Source organism: Phascolarctos cinereus, unplaced genomic scaffold, assembly GCF_003287225.1.
Source record: "Phascolarctos cinereus isolate Bilbo 61053 unplaced genomic scaffold, phaCin_HiC Scaffold_3;HRSCAF=262, whole genome shotgun sequence".
In the NCBI taxonomy this organism is placed as follows: domain Eukaryota; kingdom Metazoa; phylum Chordata; class Mammalia; order Diprotodontia; family Phascolarctidae; genus Phascolarctos; species Phascolarctos cinereus.
The window spans coordinates 70143023-70157752 of NW_027555736.1; the positions used below are offsets into that span (position 1 = coordinate 70143023).

At 39.6% G+C, this 14730-nt stretch overlaps 1 protein-coding gene across 1 annotated transcript in view; it reads right to left on the bottom strand.

Moving 5' to 3' along the window:
• The window catches only part of TMEM273 (transmembrane protein 273), a 191248-nt gene that overhangs the window by 84822 nt on the left and 91696 nt on the right, over window positions 1–14730 (bottom strand). Inside the window, exon 2 of the mRNA XM_020996831.2 lies at window positions 6735–6936. The gene's annotated coding sequence lies outside the window, so the exon portion shown is untranslated. The remainder of the gene's footprint in view (window positions 1–6734; window positions 6937–14730) is intronic.

Consider the following 14730-nt stretch of genomic DNA (forward strand, 5'->3'; position numbering starts at 1 on the left):
TTCCCAAAACTTTTGCATTACAAAGTAGCAAGCAAATGCCTGAAGAATCAGTATCCAAATATTTTTTTTTGTGACCAAAAGGCTTTGATCAGGTATGGTTCATCTTTTCTTAAGCCTTGAATAAAGCAAGAAAATTTCAGAATGGACTACTCTTGTCTTAGCCTACAACTATGACCTTGGACAAACCTTGACTTACCATACTTGGGGCTCAATTTTCCCCATTAATAAAAGAGAAATTAGAATAATTCAGAATGACTCTAACTTAGATAAGGACATAAAATCATGTCAAAAAATTCTCATATAATGGATATTATCCACTACTAGAAGCCACTGTATCAATCCCTTCTTCTCTATTAGAAACTTGCATTTCCTTGTCTGTAAAAAAGAGGAAGCTGAGTCAGATCAGAGGTTCCTAACTGTTTTTGTATCATAGATCCTTTTGGCAGTGTGGTGGGGTATACAAACCTCCTCTCAGAAGAATGGTCTTAAATGCATAAAATAAAATACATAGTATTACAAAGGAAATCAATTATGTTGAAATAAAGTTATTAAAACATTTTTTTAAAGTTTACAAACTCCTGGTTAAGAACCCCCAGAGATATCTGCTCTCTGAGATCACTTCCAGCTCAAGATCCACTTTCTTATGGTGCTCAGATCTAAGGATACTTGATTACTGATAATCTCTTAGCTCTGTCCCTGCATGGGTGTCACCCATTTCTTCTCTGATGGTAGAAAGGGAAGCTTCTTTGTCATGAAGAGTGATAGGCCACAGAACACAGAGTCTTCCCGTTTCTGCTACTCTCCTACCCTTCACCATGAAAAGACCCTCTACACAGAATCTAAGACCTCCCATCACCATCGCACCATAAGTCCATGTGCTGAGGTTGGGGAGTGTATAGCCACACACATCCTCATGCATCAGTTTATTCCATATTTCCTTATTAGTCAAAAAAAAGACTACAAAAGAAATTATCTATATATTTTTCTACACTAGAATCTTACCCATCAAGTCAGTTTTTTATTGATTTTGCTTCTAAGATGAGAGCAAAACTTGCAAATTGAAGAGCAGGCAAACTCAATCTCCAGGACCAGTTAAAGGAACTAAGTTTCTAATCAGATATTTTCTCTTTCAAATATGATTTCAGCCTGCTGACTTAACTGGAACATGTAAAATAACTACATCTCTGATTTTGGAATGAGCCAGCAAAAAGAGAGACAGAAAGTCCCATATCCCTCTGTCTCAGCAGCAAGTGACTTGTCTGATCAAGGATTGCTCCTGAGTACATGTTACATTGTTCCCAAGGAGCTTGCAAAGTCTCTAGCCAGACTAGTCAAGGATGGAAATTTTTAAAATTAATATGCTAGATCCTCTGACCCAGATATTCCTCAAATAGAAGTTCACTACTTGCATTGGTGTTTAAGAAAAGCATATTATTACATTGAGACATGTCCACGATTTGCAAATTAAATCATTGCAGCTCTGACTCTTGGATCTAATTAATCTGTGTCACGGACCTCATTGGCAGTGTGATGAAGTCAACAGATCCCTTTTCGGAATCATGTGTTTTCAATAATTGAAAGAAATGTTAAATTTCAATTTCAATTAATGAAAATAAAGAGATGTGCTTTCCCCCATTCATCTTGGAGAATCTGCCCTGATGGAGTCAAAACAAACTAGTGATAGCTAACTCTAAAGAGGGAGATTGGAAGATAAGATAAGGGAGATTAGAAGATATTGAGGAGGAGGTCAACAGACTGTGAGCCATATTTTCATTCCGCCATTACTAACTACATAACCATGGGCAAGTCACTTAAACTCCTTGAGCCTTAGTTTCCTGATCTATATTAAATGGAGGAGTTTGACTAAATGATCTCTCAGGTCCCTTTAAGCTCTAATCATATGTAATCCCCAAAAGCACATACCTTGCAAACATATTCATGCATTTATGTGTTTGTGTCATTTCCTCCAATAGAGTACATAAGCTTCTTGGGGACAATGACTTTAATATTTGTCTTTGTGTGCCTAGCACATAGTAAGCATTTAATAAAAACTTGTTGATTAACTGAAAAAAATCTACAAAACTTCTTTTAAAAAATAGAATTGGATTATAAAATCAGGTACCCTACAAATATATTCCTACTTATGTAATGAAGGTGGACTGGCCTATAAGGGACAGTTATTGGAGCATATACAGATTTTGCAGCCTGGTTGCAGTCCAATTGGCCAAGTAGAAACCTAAGGAGAGCTAGGTTCTGGCTATGTATCATTGAAGGGTTCATGTTATGTGACAATGAAATGTCTTTTAATTGTTTTCAGAGTTAGGAGAACTAATGACTCAGGGGCTCCTGAGATAGAATTCAGTAAGTAAACACAAAGGGCAGCCCACTCCTCTGTCAGTTGCTTTTTTCTTTGTAGCTGAGAGGGCAGCATGACTATTTTAAACAGCCTTTAAGACCTAGGTGGTCTCAGCCATGCAGCAATGAGCACACGGCAGCCTCTGTCTCCTTGCTAATGTTCTATCTTGAGTATAAATTACTTGCCCTGGATAACACATCTAGTATGTGCTCAAGGCACACCTCTATCCTTATTTAAGGCAGAAGTGCAGGTGAGATCTTGATGTGTTATTTCTGTGTACTCAAAACTGGCCAGCAGGGAGTCAATTCAGACAGTGTTATTGTCTAGATATCTTCCCCTAGAACTTTTCTCCTGAATTTACCTTTGCCATCTCTAAAGAATTCCTGGCAGGGAAATGATTTTAGGGGGCCTACTGAGATTTGAGTGTGCTCTGAGAAATAGTAATTTAATTGGAGGAAAATCTGAGCAGAAGATTGGCATCAGAAATAGAAGCACATTCACTTTGCTGGTGGGAGGGGTGCTCAGGAAAGGACTCTGAGATGAAATGAAGAGTTAATGGGCATCTACATTCCCGAGCACAACCTCACTTGACCACATCTTTGAAGATTTGCAGCCCTGATTGACTTTTCACTTTCCCCAAAATAGCAACAGAGAACGGGCTCCTTGGGAGGCCCCTCTAAAAATAGCTCATAGACACAGTGCGGGATGTGGTGTCTGATGAGCACAACAATGGATCCAAACAGGTGCTAAAATTGGGCTACAGCTGGGGCTGATTGATGAAATAACACCACAGGCCTATTTAATCCACTTTGAGTAAAACAGAATTCTTCTCCTTTTTTGTGAGTTACATACATTGTGGATAAATCATTTAGTTCATATTATATTCATTCCACTTAGCATATACCACATTGTGCTATTATTAATTTCTCTATATAATCATCCTCTCTCCCCACGTGGGTCATGAGCACCTTTAGACCATGCACCCACAACATAGTAGTCTACCATAAATGGCACTAGACTTGGAGTCAGCTCTGTCTCTTGCTATCTCTGTAACCATAAATAAGTAATTTAGGTTGCTATAGCTTCAGTTTCTTCAACTGTAAAATGGGAATGATAATACTTGTACTACTATTTGCCTTCAGTGTTATAGGTAAAACATTCTATAGATTGTGAAGTTGGTCTATAGGTGTGTTGTTAGTGTTGTTATTCAGTTGTATCTGACTCTTCATGACCCTGTTTGGGGTTTTCTTGTCAAAGATACTAGAATGGTTTGCCATTTCCTTCTCCAGCTCATTTTACAGTTGAGGAAACTGAGGCAAATAGGGTTAAGTGACTTTCCCAGGGTCACAGAGCTAGTAAGTGTCTAAGTCCACATTTGAACTCAGACCTTCCTGACTGCAGGCCTGGTGTTCTACCCACTGCATTACCTATCTGTCCATTAACGATGTGATATATTGTTAAACATATTTGTATTCCTAGCATCTAACACAGTGTCCTGGCCATAGAGGGCATTCGAACACTGTTCGTGATGATGTTATCACATCACTCAAATTCTACAAGAAATGGAATGCTTTCAAAAGCAGCAGGTCTTGGAATGTGATCCAGGGACCTGTAGAGGTCTGCAATTTTCTTCCAGGTAGTCTGAGAAATTAAAACCATTTTACTAAAAATATTAAGACATTTTAATTTCTAGTATGGTAAATATCCATTGGTATAGCCCACATAAGCACAAGCTCTCTGAGATTCTTCACAATTTTTAAAGAGTGTAACTAAAGGAATTGACCCTGAAGCCAAAAAGGCTAAGAACCGCAGGTTAGAGGATCCTTCACAGGATGTGGGAAACCATTGGTTTACCATTGTGTTTTAGGCCCATCCTTTTGCCTCTCTGTGGTTCCCTTTCCTCATTTCATAGAATAAAGTTGATGAAAAAAAGTGATAGATACATATAACCAAAGAGATGGCATAGAGGAAGAAAAGAAAAAGGCCCACTTCTGAGGATTCCACTGTGCTGTAATGGTTGAGGTCTGATTTGAACTCAGAAGTGAAACAAGGTTTTCCCAGGTGCTGAAGTTTAGTAGTGTTATCACTTCCTCCCTTTGCAGCTAGTTACTGACAATTCAGCTATTGCCTTTCTGTTTCTCCAATCACTCATCTGAAGCAAGCAGGGCTTTCTACTGTTTGGCCTTAACTTATTTTGCTCCAAATGCCCTTAAGTTTATTTCCTCCAGTCATCTTTTTAATCGGCACACTTCTAAAAACACTCCTGATTACATAAACCTTATAGCAAACCTTTTAGGAGGCAAAGCTTCTGCAAATTTAAATTATAATAGCTAATCACATCTGCATCATAGGTAACTTCTCCAAAGATTCTTCTCCAAAGTTTATACCTCCATTTGCCTTATTGGAATGGCCTTTGCAAGTGAACTGCCTAGTAAAGGAAGCCATCCAATGTATGAAACCTATTATCATTATAGCATCCTTTGCCATAGTTCCTAGCAACCCACTGGAGAAACAAGTTTTGGATACAAAAACCATGTCTTTCAACCTCCTAACTCCTAAAATCTAAATCCAAGAGAGGGGAGTGTTTCCAGAATAGCTTCAAATGCTATCAGCAAATTAGCCTTATACCTTAGGAACAGAGGGAAGGTTTTGATGGGAGGGATGGGTAGAAGAGATTTCAAAGAAGGCTGGAATGTATGGAGGGGAAATTAAGAAGACTAAGCATATGGAGCATAAACTGAGGGGACTCATCCTCTCAGGACCCATCAGCCCCACACCACCCTATACTACTCATCCACAGCAACTGCTCCCACTCTCTTGACAAGGCTCAAAGAATATCTCTAAGGGCCAAGTTCCACCTGCTATCTTGCATGTTACGTATTCTTACAAAATCTCATCCCAGAGTCAAGAGATTACATGGACACTCCTCTTCCCCAATACCTGTGTAATAAAGGAACTGGTGGGGGGAGGCAGAATATAGACCAAAATACTTGAGGGATGGGCTTCCCTTCCTCTGATTCACAGGAAAGCTAACTGTGGTATAATCAAAGGGATGACTGGATTTCCTCAAAAGTGAGATTCTGAGATATTCCTGTATCCCTGGGGAATATTCTCCCATTCTGGCCCTGGCCTACTACTCAGTTCTTTCCCATTTCTGGCTTCAAGATCTCTCCTCTAATCCCTTCCCTTGTACCTAGTTACTCCTAGATAAAACTCTGCTTGAATTCACATCTAGCTTTGTGTTTTGTTCTCTGTGTGACCTTCAGCAAATCATGTTCTATTCTATGCCTCAAAAACTTCATTTTAAAAATGGAATTAATATTCCACAGCAGTGCTGTGTGGGTTGCATAAACCAACATTTTCAATTCTACCTCAATACCAAGTGATAATTGAAAAATCAATAAACCAGTTTGCTTCGAAGTTTCATTATTTCTCAGCTTTGCCAAATTTTGGATTATTGTTTTAAGGTCTCGGTCCAAGACATTTCCAAACATCCTCCTTTTGCAAAATTTTTTCCACTCAGCCTTAGAGATAATTGTGAAGAGAAGCTAAAACAATTCTTCTTGAGTGCTGAAAAGAACCAGTAATTCCCCCAAAGTCTTTGCTTCCAATATTATTGGGTCATTTTAGCCTTTTCTTTTAGTTGGGGATGCCGAGACAAAAATGATAAACCCTTCCTCGTGGGAACTTACATCCTATCTCCTTTGGAGTACTTTCTTCCCTCCCCCCTGGGGAATATCACAACTTTGTAGACCAGCCCAAAATTTATCATTACATGATTGACCACAGAGTACTAGCAGAGAAGCCTGATTTTCCACATCATCCAGGCCAGAGCTAGAACCAAGGGAAGGCAACCAGGGTCTTGCCCCATGGTGCTGAATTTAGATGGCCCTGAGTTTAGAGAACTCTAAAAGCACTTGTAGTCCTACAGTAGCATAGAAACAACTGAATTTAGTGCCCCCATGAAAAATAGTAATTAGTTAAAATAGGAAGCTACTAAATGATATGGGAGGAGGATGCCCCAGGCATATATTATGGTACTTGCTGGGTATCAAAATTACTAGGTTTTTTTTTTCAATCCAGGTGCCCTACTCAAAGCTGAAATAGAACAGACAGGCCACTTGGCTAGGCCACCATCTAACTAATCTGTGCCTAATTAGCTAAAGGTTTCCTAAAGGTTGGGGGATTTTGCAATAGCTCCTCTCTTCCACTTAACGAGGAGATACTGCTGTGTCACATGGAGTTTCTTTGATTCTGTGAGAGCAGTGGCTGGCGCCACAGAACCCAGCTATTTTCAGAGCACACTGAACGGCTCAAACCTCAAGACGGCCTTTGTGTCTCCTATCTAAAAACCAGATGGATGATCATCTGCTTTTACCTTTAATGAAGCTGCTTCCACAGGGCAGTAGCAGAGCTGTGCTGGGGCATGAAACACCCTGAGAGGTGCTGGGGAACTCAGGGCTTTCCTTGGCATCCAATGAGATAGAGTTGGCACATGTTCCATGAGTGGAAATGAGTAAGATTCTATCTGCCCTCTTGCATAGGAACCTCCAGATTTAGTTGAGATCATAGGTGAGTTTCTGTATAGAAAGAACAAGTAGAAGAATTCACATGATTCAAGGTCACTGTTTGAACATCCTATTTACAAAAAAAAAATTGTATATATGAATATCCAGCCTCTACTATTATTACTGCTCTTAGCTGACATATAGGTTGCTTTATATGGTCTGAAGTGTACTTGACATATTATCATTGGATGCTTCAAAACCACCCTGTGAGGTGAATGTGTTATCATCTCTATTTTATCAGTGAGGAAACTGAGACTTGAGAGGGTCAGTGACTTCACCACGGTCACAAAGCTGATTATCATTAAAGGTAGGATTTGAACATAGGTCTTCTAAATTCCATTTCTAACTATTCACTGTTATTCTACTAAACTGGACAGGCTACCCAAGAGCTCACACATCAAAGGTGGAAAGAAAAGGAGATCATCTGTATTGCTATATTTCCAGTTGGGCAAAGGAAGGAAGGGGTTGGGAGGTAGGGTAAGAAGTGTTCTGAATACTAGAGCATTCCCTTCTGGCATGAGGTCGGAGGAGGTTGTAGCTACTTTGCCACAGGACATACGTCCAAAAGGTGTGTCTAGGGGCAGGTGCCAGGAAGTCAACATAATCTCAGTTCTCCTTTCCTGGTTCCACTTCTGACTCTCCAGACTTCATGACCATGCCTCACCTCCATGGAATAACCACTTCCTTCTTCCTCTACATCCTTCTCACCCTGGAAGGTTTCTCAACCCCCGAGATCCCCACTTGGAAGGAACCCTCTTGATGAGCCCCTCCCACAGCCTCAATTTTGAGGAAGTGACTAGTCCAGTCATTCTCTAGTTCTTTTCCAGGCCTGCTCCTGATTCTTAAGACTTCTTGCCCGGGTGCAGGTTCTGTCTTCTCTGCATCCCTTAGTTTTCAACTCCCTTCTCTGTCTTTCACCATTAGAAGTTAAGCTCCTTGAGGGCAGGGATTGTCTTTTGTTTTGCTTCTAATTGCATCCCCAGTATTTAGCTGTGCTTGGACCATAGCAAGCACTTAACAGATGCTTATTGACTTGCCTTCTCTTTCTTCTTCTCTCTTACTTTTTACTTTTTTCACTTCCTTCTGCCATTCCCTCAAGCCCCATACCTCAGTCTTATCAGTTCCTCTTCCATCCCAGCTCCTTCAGCTACTTTGGTCATTTTTATTCCTCCCTAACCCCTCAGCCTGTAGCTTCCAAGTTTCCTCTTAGAGATTAAAGTTAGCAGAGGTAGAAGTAAAGCAGTCTCTTCTGTCTATATGATGTATCCCACTTTCCCAAGAAAGCTAGCTTCTAAATAGTGACTGGTGTCCTAGGGGAGCCCAAGAGGCCTGGGTAACCCATAAGGTGGTAGAAAGACTGTGCCCTGGCAACGGCATTGTTTCCAACTGCAAGTGTATAGTGTTTTAGCTCTATTAGGGTCCAACTAAAATTAACATGGCACCTGACAGTTTACAAAGTTGCTCTCCACTCTACAGCTCTGTGAGAAGGGTGGTGAAAGGAGTGTTATTCCTATTTTACAGATAGAAAAACTGAGACAAACTGACTGTGACTTACCACTTACAGCATTTTGGGGAGAATAAAACACAGTCATAATTTGGGCACAATCTCTAGTTGAAGCAAAAGTACTTTGTGAGATTTTTTTCTTCTTTCATTGGTTCATTAATTCAACAAGCATATACTAACTGCTTCATTTATACAAACAAGTAACCCTAGTGCTTCTTTAGTTGGCTGACTTATTGCCTCAGTTTTCCCTTTGCTTTGGTATAGTGTCCCTCTCTACTTATAGATTCAGGATGGTTACTATCACTATTCACCTAATCATTGAATATCTGAAGCCCCATAAAGGATAAACTTTGGTGTTAAACCATACAAAAGAAACAGATTTGATACCAAACACATTCTATTAAGACCTGAAGCAACATAACTGACAAGAAAGTGAATCAAAAAGTAAGACATTATCTGTGCACATACCCAAAGGGGAACAATCTCCTATATTTCCAGAAGACATAATATAATTATCCTGCAACCTCTCTGATTCCTCCATGTAGGTGCAAGACACAGTCACTTCTGGACATAAGCTCCTTGCATTCGGGGTTTATTTCATTCATTGTGTTTGTATCTTTGGCGCCCAGCACACTGCCTAGCAGTTAATAAATACCGTTGATTGGTTGATTGAACTCACATCCCCAGAAATGAACGTATAACAGGTTCAGTGTTCCCTGTTTCTTAGTGTGGGGCAATGGAAAGAGAACAGAGCTTGGTGCCAGTGGACCGGAGGCTGAACCCCAGTTCCATCATCAATTAAGTATGTAACCTTGGATAAGTCATTAAAAAATTGGACTAGATGACTCTAAGAACCCTCAGCTCTGAAGTATCATGGTCCAGCTGTGATCCCTATTTATGGAAATAGGCAGTACTGTCCCACACCCTCACTGGGCCACAGCCATAGCTCTGCAGCTTGCTCCCTCAGGTCTATTTGCTCCTGGCCACTGCCTAATTTGTAAACCTACCACCCTGTAGCATGCTCACCAGTGGTCAGAGCCCTCACCTGGTGATATTACCATACCTGGGCTCATACATAGCCCTTTGGAAAACATAGAGAGGAGAGTGTCTTTTGCTGAGCAGTGCTCTCTCATCCTCAAACACTATAAGAAATGAAGTCTTGAGGATACACAAACTACATGACTCAACTAGGTGGCACAGTGGACAGTGTTGGATTTGAGCTAGGAAAACATTAATTCAAATCTTCACTCAAATATTAACTAGCTATGTGACCCTGAAAAAATCGCTTAACCTCTGTTTCAGTTTCCTCATCTATAAAATGGGGATAACAATAGCACTTACCTCCTAGGGTTGTTATGAGGGTAATATGAGATAATATTTGTAAAGTGCTTTGCAAACCTTGAAGCTTTATATCAAAGCTAGTTATTATTATTATCATTATATGCATGTGTAGACAGGCATTTCATGCCTTCTTCCACTTTAGAACACCTGCCTTAAGAGCATATGCTATATCCCTTAGAACTATAGAAATGAGTTTATTTCAGGTGGCCATCATAAAGTCTTCATTCTTATAATGGTCAAGGATCTAGCAATGAACCACTCACCAAATGGCTGACCTAATCTGGAAGTTCTTTTTTCTTATTTTTTTTTCTCTCTTTCCCTCTAGCCCCTCCCCTACCCATGGAGAAGGGAAGCAATACGATACCCATTATACATTTAAAGTCATGCAAAACATACTTCCCTATTAGCCATTTTGCAACAACAACAAAAAAATAAGAAAAATAAAATGGGAAACTATTATGCTTCAGTCTGCACTCAGAGTTCATTAGTGTTCTAATCTGGAAGTCCTAATGACCAGATGAGGTCTAATGTGATTTGGGAAAGAAGAGGTTTTCCAGTTGTTAAGATCTGAGACTAAAGTCTAACTCTAATGCCCTTTGAAGGGAACCCTGGGTTCTCAAAATTATGCAAAAAAATCTATGCCATTTGAAGATTGGTTAAAGGGGCTAAGATTGTTTAGATCAAAGAAGAGAGGAGGCTTATGCAAATTACCTTTAAGTACTTGAAAGCCTTCTATGGAAGAAGGGTTAGTTCTATTTGGCCCCAGAGAGTAGAACTGAGAGCAACGGTTAGGAGCTGCAAAGAGGCAAATTCAGACTGGACATAAGGAAAAACTTGCCAACATTTGGAGTGCCGTAGGGGATTAGGATCCTTCAAGAACGAATGGGTTTCCATTGGAGATCTTTTGTAAATCTATATTTTTTCATTGAGTCATTTTTTAGTCATGTCTGACTCTTCATGACCCCATTTGGGGTTTTCTTGGCAAAGATACTGGAGTGGTTTGCCATTTTCTTCTCCAGCTAACTTTACATATGAGAAAACTGAGGCAAGCAGGTGACTTGCCCAGGGTCACACAGCTAGCAAGTGTCTGAGGCTGAATTTGAACTCGTAAAGATGAGTCTCCCTCATTTCAAGCCCAGTGAGCCACCTAGCAGCCTAAATCCATATATAGTTTCGTAATCAACAGATACTATTTAATGAGAAGCCAATTGATTGTTTACCATTAAAAAGAGGTTCTTATACTCAAAAAAGGTTGGGAACCATGAATGTACCTTCTAATTTTATATATTGAGAAACTTAAATCCTGGAGAAATTAAGTGACGTATGTAAGGTTACATAGCTAATTAGTCTCCTGACTGCTCTTTTCACTAAAACATGAGTGGAAATGATCACAGAATTTCAGAATCAGAAGCCTCAAAAGCCATCTAGTCCAAGCCACACCTGAAGAAGGAAAGAGGAATGGAATAAATACTTATAATATAGCACCTACTAGGTGCCAGGAACTGTGCTAAGCAGATTACAAATGCTATCTCATTTGATCCTCACAACAACTCTGTGAGGTCAGTAGTATTATTATTATCCCCATTTTACAGTTGAGGACACTGAGGCAGGGGCTAAGTGACTTGGCCAGGGTCACACAGCCACTAATAATTGCTTGAGGGCAGATTTAAATTCGAGTCTTCCTGACTCTGGATGCAGTACTCTAACCACTGTACCACCTGAACAAGAATCTTCTCTACCACACGCCCAACAAATGATCCTTCAAGCTTTGTTTGAAGATACCTCCTGAAGAGGAAACCTCAGCCTCCCCAGGCAATCCCATTCCACCCTAAGTAGCCATAATTATTGGAAAGCCATCCCTTCCGTGGAGTCTAAACCTCCACTGCTCCTAACTCTGTCCTCAAGAATCAAGAAAAACAAGTCTAATCCCCCCTCCATATTAGAGGCAGTAGGCCCAGACTCCTGGCTATTGAGCTGGGGAAAACACCACTGAAACAAGTTAGCTCATGGGAGAATATGATGAATTGCTAGGATAAATGGAAGAAAGGAAAACCTTTGAGGAAAAAAACAAGAAAGTCATCCAGCAGGTCAACGAGATCTAACAATGAAACTCTGCATGATAAAACTATGACCTGGTTAAAGACTGTATTATAGATAAATTGAAACTGTGTATAATATGTATGAGTGTGCATGCAAATATGAATATAATATTGTGTGCATATGAACATAAAGACCAACATACATAGTATTATGCCATGACACCATTTGTAGTCTGCATTCCTTCTATTTTTTAATTTTTTCCATAAGCCGGTATCATACAGCCCAATAAATCATTCATTTGCTCATACAGGAACACATTTTTAAACTTTTATTTTTATCATAATTTTAACTATCTTAGCTGGAATATCTGATGGGTCAGAAAATAGTTCATGTGAATGAAAAGTTGCCAGCAAAATTATAAACAAATGGTGATGATAAATGACAGTGGGTCCAGTGTAGGAGGTATTTAAGGAAGAGCTATATGGGTCAATCTAAGGGCTAGTCATATTTAACACTTTTATTAGTAAATCAGAATAGGAAACAAATGTTTGATATACCATAGGAATTTTCCTGAGAAGTTTAAGGCATAGTTGAGTTTTGGGACTGGGATATATATTGCAAGCATTCCTTATCCTACTTCTTAAAACATGGCCAAATGAAGCATATGGTCCCCAGACAGCTTGCAGAAAACAGAGGTATCCACCCTCCAGTTCTTGGCGGGAGCTGGATTTAGCCTATCTGGAAAATAGAATGTGCTTCATTAACTCCATTTCTCACTCACTGGTGTTTCAACAATGCAAACAAACTAGTAGAACTTAAGATGCAAAATCTTAAAGCCCAGAGCCCAGATGGAAGAGTCCAACACCATACTGATCTGTCCTTATTAGGCAACCTCCCAATCACTTCAATAACTTGATTAGGCTTCTCTAGAGCTATCTTTCTTAAAGTGCATCAACCAGTCTTTCCCACAATAATCCAGGCCCTAGTTTTATACTATTTTAAGGATTTGTAGGAAGAATCTTGAGCAGCTAGGTGGTACAGTGGATAGAGTGCTAGGCCCAGAGTTAGGAAAACTCATCTTCATGAGTTCAAACCCCATCTCAGACACTTGCTAGCTATGTGACCCTGGAAGTCACTTAACCCTGTTTGCCTCAGTTTCCTCATCTATAAAATGAGCTGGAGAAGGAAATGGCAAAGCCCTTCAATATCTTTGCCAACAAAATCTAAACAGGGTCATAAAGAGTCAGACACAACTGCAAAATGACTAAACAACAAAAGAATCTGTAATTTCATCTGCTTGGGTAACCCTTCAGTTGAGTCAGATTCCAACACCTTCACACCTTAGATGGCCAAAAAACCCATCACCTGTTGGCCAGCGTCTTCATGGTGACAAGCCTCTTCAGACTTAGTTGGCTGGTTCTTAGATGAAGGATAGGCAGCCCACTGCAGAGACTATACTCAAAGTGTTTTTATCTTGGCAGAGCCTGCAAGAACTTTTCCTCCATGGGCATTGACTGAGAGCCTAGAGTCACCTCTGTACCATAATGAGGCGTCAGAAAAGAGACTGGTTTTACCTAACAAGAGTTATAGACTGTTTTCTGTTTTCTTCCCAACACACAGTCTATACAATCCATCAAACATTTCCAGCTGGCTGCCAATGAAATATGATGCACACACAAGGAAACCACGAAAGGAAAAAAAATTAAACCAAAATAGAAATTTTGACAATTTGGGCATCTGGGCATGGTTAAATCTTCAATTGTTAGTTATTTGGGGAATGGCTGAGTAAGTTGTAGTATATGATTGTAATAGAATACTATTGTGCTATAAGAAATGATGAGCAGGATGCTTTCAGAAAAACCTGGAAAAACTTGTATGGACTGATGCAAAGTGAAAGGAGCAGAATCAGAACATTGTACACAGTAATAGCAATATTATATGAAGATCAACTGTGAATGACTTAGTTATTCCCTGCAATACAAAGATCTAAGACAATTCTAAGAACTTTCAGTTCTTTCCCTGAAGAACTGATGGAATCTGAATGCAGATCAAAGAATACCATTATTTTACTGTCCTCATTTTTCTTAGGTTTTTTTGTGTGTGTTTTCTTTCACAACATGGCTAATATGGAAATATGTTTTTCATGACTGTATATGTATACCCTCTATACCAAATTGCTTACCTTCTCAGTGATGGGGAAGGGAAGGGAGGATGGGAGAGAATTTGGAACTCAAAAAAAATGAAGGTTAAAAATTGTTTTTACATTTAATTGGGAAAAAATAAAATATTAAAATCTAAAAAATATTAAGTTGTTAGGAAAAATAATTTGGGTGTCTCCACGATGATTTGATTACCAATGCTACTGATTTTTCTCTTCTCAAAATATTTTGGCTATGTATAGACAAAATCACATGGGAACACTGAGCTGCTCAGCCGGGATCCTGTTACTGAGTGTAATGTCAGCTTCCAAACCGAGAAAAGATGTAGCCAGATCTGAAGAGGAAAAAACCACCAGTGAACTCAGTCCCACTGTGGATCAACCCACCAAGGCTAACTTATTGCCCTCATTGAATCTATACACACAGGGTTTCTTGATGTACTTGCTTCTGTTTTGACCACAGATTACCATTTTCCTTACCTCAGAGCCTAGCACAAAGTAAGTACTAAATAAAATGCATTTACTACTTAAAGTTATGAAGTAAAAAAGATGGCTTCATGTGACCTATGAATGATCAAATGTTATAGGGCTAAGTATGAGAATCAAAGTGAACGTCCTGCTTTAAAATACCTTTCTATTTCAGTCACGTTGAGGAATGTGCCTTCCTTACTTTGAGAAATTCATCAAACTTTTCTTGCATGTTATTATTGGTACGCCTCAGGTTACTCATTTGTAGCATCCACTTTAGGGCTATTTATGCATC